Source organism: Henckelia pumila, chromosome 2 (genome assembly GCF_033568475.1).
Source record: "Henckelia pumila isolate YLH828 chromosome 2, ASM3356847v2, whole genome shotgun sequence".
Taxonomy (NCBI): Eukaryota; Viridiplantae; Streptophyta; class Magnoliopsida; order Lamiales; family Gesneriaceae; genus Henckelia; species Henckelia pumila.
Window position 1 is genome coordinate 106556523 of NC_133121.1, and position 5707 is coordinate 106562229.

The window sequence follows — 5707 nt, forward strand, 5'->3', positions numbered from 1 at the left end:
GCGTGTATTGGCTTCTCGCATGTGTTTGAATTATTTTAACTGTGTACTTAATTCCATGCGAGCATGCTTTATTATTGAGAATTATTGAATTACATGGTTATGTGATTTAATTTATAAAGCATGATCTACTTGAAATATAACTGTTTCTGTTATGGACTGGTATCCGGTATTCCAAGCGGTTGTAAGGGCACTGATTGTAGCGATTGAGATATCTCGTGTCCTAACCTTTGATTATCAGATGAGTCCTCGTCGAGTGATAAACAGAAACACACCGCCAGTTATCCATGGAACTGAGCAAGATAGCACTGAAGTTGATCAGTTGGATGCTTCAGCAACGCCTATGGAAACCTTGTTGAAGAGGTTTCAGTCGTTCAATCCGCCATTATTGATGGGTTCAGAAAATCCAGTTGACTGCGAGAGTTGGTTGGATGATATTGATCAGCTATTCGATTCCATTGATTACACAGATGACCGCAGAATCAGGTTAGTCATTCATCAGCTACGTGGGGTTGCTAAGAGCTGGTGGATCATGACAAAGAAAGCAATAGAGAATAGAGGTACGGAAGTTACTTGGACTCTTTTTAAATCTGAATTCTATAAGCGGTTTTTCCCTATCTCGTACCGTAAGGACAAGGGAGCAGAATTTGCCAATTTGAGACAAGGGAATCTGAACATCGAAGAGTACGTTGCCAAGTTTGATAGTCTGTTGCATTTTGCACCACTAATTGCCGGAGATGAAGAAGCTAAGGCAGATCACTTCATAAATGGCTTGAATCCTGACATCTTCACTTTGGTGAACACTGCTAGGCCAGAAAACTTTGCGGATGCCATGAATCACGCAAAGGGAGCAGAAGCAGGCTTGTGGAGGCAAAGAGGTAATCAGGTAGCACCTCAGCAGCATAGGCAGTATCAGAACCAACCCTCTCAGTATCAGAATCAGCCACCTCAGCATCAGAACCAGCAGCAGAGGTATGAAGGTGGTAACAGTGGGGGAAACAGAAAGGATCAGTACAAGACAAGAGGTAAACAGTTCAAGAGGCAGGGGAACAGTTCGTCTAGTTCCAGTGGTTCGAAGCAATTCAGTTCAGGACCGAGTTCTGGGTCATCATCCTTGTACTACAGCAAGTGTGGAGGAATACACTCACCAGATCAGTGTGTGGGAGTCTTCGGCAATTGTAACACTTGTCAGCAACCGGGACACTTCTCTAAAGTATGCCCACAGCGTAACAGAGATAGAGCTCAGAGTGGGAGTTCGTCTAGACCTGCAGCTCAGCCTGAGAGGCAGTCTTCTGCAGTGCACTCTTTCCAGCCTCAGCAGCAGAACAGACAGGGAGGTAGTACCAGTGCAAATCAGCCTCCGAGACAGCAAGCACGAGTCTTTGACAGAGGATCAGGCTCAAGCAGCACCTGACGATGTTATAGCAGGTAACTGTTCGATTTTCGGTTATTCTGCTCATGTCTTGATAGATACAGGTGCTTCCCATTCTTTTATCTCTGAGAAATTCGTATTATTGCATGCTTTGCCAACTGAATTGTTGCCTACAGTAGTAGCTGTTACTTCACCTTTGGGTGGAGGAATTGTTTCTGTCAGATTAGTCAGGAACTGTGAACTGTGTTTTGAAGGAAATTTGTTAGAATTCGACTGTATTGTACTTGGACTGTCAGATTTTGATTGTATTGTCGGGATAGATGCTTTAACCAAGTACAGGGTGGCAGTCGATTGTTTCCAGAAAGTTGTCAGGTTCAGACCGGAAATGGCAGACGAGTGGAAATTTTTTGGTAAGGGTTCTCGATCTAGAATTCCTTTGATTTCAGTGTTATCTATGACTCGTTTGCTACAGAAAGGTGCAGAAGGTTTTTTGGTGTATGCAGTTGATGTACTGAAATCTAGCCCAGCTTTGGTAGATTTACCGGTGGTTAGAGAATTTGCGGATGTGTTCCCGAAAGATGTTCCTAGATTGCCGCCTATTCGAGAAATCGAATTCAGCATTGACTTAGTGTCAGGTACTCAACCTATTTCAAAAGCTCCTTATCATATGACACTTGTTGAATTGAGAGAGTTGAAGGAGCAGCTTGAGGATTTGATTGCCAAGGGATACATCAGACCTAGTGTATCGCCTTGGGGTGCTCCTGCTCTATTCGTTCGAAAGAAGGATGGTTCTATGCGGCTCTGTATCGACTACCGTCAATTGAATCAGGCTACAGCTAAGAACAGGTATCCTTTACCCCGAATAGATGACTTGTTTGATCAGCTGCAGGGTTCTTCTGTCTACTCTAAGATTGATCTGAGGTCAGGTTATCACCAGTTGAGAGTGCGAGAGGAAGACGTTCCTAAGACCGCATTCAGGATGAGGTATGGTCACTTTGAGTTTATAGTCATACCGTTCGGTTTGACTAATGCCCCAGCGGTTTTTATGGGTTTGATGAACCGTATCTTTCAGCGTTATTTAGATGAGTTCGTCATTATCTTTATCGATGATATTCTTATCTACTCGAAGAACCGTACTGACCATGCAGAGCACTTGAGGACCGTACTGCAGATTTTGCGAGTTGAGCAGTTGTTTGCCAAGCTGTCTAAGTGTGAATTCTGGTTATATCGAGTTGTCTTTCTCGGTCATATTATTTCTGAAGATGGGATTTCTGTCGATCCCAGCAAGATTGAAGCGGTTATGAATTGGCCTAGACCTACTTCAGTGCCGGAGATCCGAAGCTTCATGGGTTTAGCTGGTTATTACCGTCGTTTCATCGAGGGTTTCTCGTCTATTGCCAAGCCTATTACCCAGCTGACTCAGAAGAATGCGCCTTTTGTTTGGACTCCAGATTGTGAGGCTAGCTTTGTTGATCTGAAGAGGAGACTGACCAGTGCTCCAATTCTTTCTATTCCGAAGGGTACTGGAGGTTTCACAGTATATTGTGATGCTTCTAACCGAGGCTTGGGTTGTGTTCTTATGCAGCATAAGCATGTGATAGCGTATGCATCGAGGCAGCTGAAACCGCATGAGACTCGTTATCCGGTCCATGATCTTGAACTAGCTGCGATCGTCTTTGCTCTGAAGATCTGGCGTCACTATCTTTATGGTGAGTCTTTCGAGATCTTTTCTGACCATAAGAGCCTTAAGTACTTGTTTTCACAGGCAGAGCTAAATATGAGACAGAGAAGATGGTTAGATCTGTTGAAGGATTTCGACTGTGAAATCAAGTACTATCCGGGGAAGTTTAATGCAGTTGCAGATGCCTTGAGCCGAAAGCTTTGTTCTTTATCTCTTTCTACTATCGGTGTTTCTCAGTTGATCGATGATTTTTGCACTTCTGGTTTAGAGTTTGAAACAGATAGGGAGACTATCAGAGTGTTTGCTATTCAAGCCGAGCCAGAGTTGTTTGTTGCAATCAGAGAAGCACAGAAGTCTGAGCCGAGCATCCAGATTTCAGTAGAGAAAGTCAGATCGGGTCATCAGTCTGAATTCCAGGTTAGAGATGATGTTTTGTTCATGAATAACCGTATTGTTGTGCCTGATATTTTGGATTTGAGACAGAGTATTCTCCGAGAGGCTCATTGCAGTCGGTTTAGTATTCATCCTGGAGGTCGTAAGATGTACAACGATCTGAAGAACCAGTTCTGGTGGAAGAGAATGAAGAGCGACGTAGAGAGGTTTGTATCTCGGTGTTTGAATTGTCAACAGGTGAAAGCAGAACGGAAGCGACCAGGAGGTCTGTTGCACAGTCCATCTGTTCTTGAATGGAAGTGGGATCACATTTCCATGGATTTCGTCACGAAGCTACCACGATCCGTTCGAGGATGCGATGCCATTTGGGTAGTGATCGACCGATTGACGAAGTCTGCGTGTTTTATTCCGTACAGGATGACGTATCGTCATGATCAGATGGCTGAGTTGTATGTTAGCAATGTTGTGAGATTGCATGGTGTGCCAAAGTCGATCGTTTCAGACAGAGATCCTAGATTCACTTCTCACTTCTGGCACAGTCTTCAGGGGGCACTTGGTACTCGATTGCATCTGAGTACAGCTTATCATCCTCAGACCGATGGACAGTCAGAGCGGACTATCCAGACGTTAGAGGATATGCTGCGAGCGGTAGTGCTAGATTTTGGCACTAGTTGGCAGGATTCTTTGCCTCTTGTCGAGTTTTCTTACAACAACAAGCGAGTATCGGTATGGCGCCTTTTGAGGCATTGTACGGTAAGAAATGCCGATCTCCGTTGTTTTGGGATGACTTGTTTGAGTCACCAAATTTGGGACCGGATATGCTTAGAGATATGACAGAGCAGGTTAAGATCATTCAGACCAGAATGAAGTCAGCTCAAGATAGACAGGCGAAGTATGCGAACGTCAGACGTAGACCTCTGAGTTTTGAGCAGGGAGACCGCGTTTTCCTTAAGATTTCTCCGTTCAGAGGCACTGTCAGATTCGGTAAGAGAGGGAAGTTATCTCCGAGATTCATCGGTCCGTACGAGATTCTCGAGAAGATAGGCGATCTTGCCTACAGACTTGCACTTCCTCCGTCTTTATCTGGTATTCACGACGTTTTTCACGTCTCTATGCTGCGAAAGTATCATCCAGATCCTTCACATATCCTTCAGCCTGACGAAGCCGAGTTAGATGAGACTCTGAGCTACTTTGAGCGACCGATTCAGATCCTTGATCGGAAGGAGAAACAACTCAGGACCAAGTCGATTCCGTTGGTGAAAGTGCAGTGGAGCCGTCACGGCGTCAAGGAAGCGACTTGGGAGACAGAGTCTGACATGAGACAGAGATTTCCGGAGTTATTCGGATGACGTGAGTTCTTCTTACTGTCTTTAGTTCTTTATTCTATCTTATGAGTTGTGGTTCTCATTGATTTCGAGGACGAAATCTCTTCTTAGTGGGGGAGAATTGTAGCCCCCTGTTTTTATCTTAAATGAGTTTATTTGAGTTAATCAGAGATTACAGAGTTCTCGAGCCGGTTTGATTTTGATCAGGGTCCTTTTTGCAAATTTTGAAAATTTCAGGGACTAAAACGCAAATATTGATTTTTATATATTATCTACACATTTGTTTGACTTGGAAATTATTTCATCCTCTTCCCTAAATCGAGCTCATCCATTGAAGACGCCTTCAAGCTTTTCCAAGCTTCCAGATTTCCTCCCGAGCTCGATCCGGCCGTTAGAAATTATTTCTGAAGGCAGATTAGTGATCACTGCAGTGAGAGCTCCGTTATACCGTAAGTATTTCTCCGATCAGATATGTTTTGTTTTTCGAAGGTTGTTAGAATCGATCTAGATTCTAGTATGTTGTTCTTGGCGGAGTTCTGATCGTTTATTATCTGTCGGTTTTGAATTAGAGCGACGTTCGGAATTGTTATGATTTTTGGAAGCTATTTTCGAAAATCATGATTTTGAGATTTGTTGGGTTTGTCTTGTTGTTGTTGTATTAGCATTGAATTGAGTTGATATCGCTATTCAACTGTTGTCTGCGTTGTCGGTTTGTTCAGTTTATAGCCGTTATGCCGTCGGTTTGAGTTTTGGGGATTTCGAACCGTTATTGAGTTGTTGAACTTGGCTTGTAAGTCGATCATGGTGATTGATCTTTGATTTGTATCTGAACAGATTCATTTGGAGTTTGTCAAGCCCGTGTTAACAGCATTGTTCGTCAAGAGTTGGACGAAGATCGGTAAAGAGATTTCCTTGAACCGTTGTTTGTTGTTTAGGTTG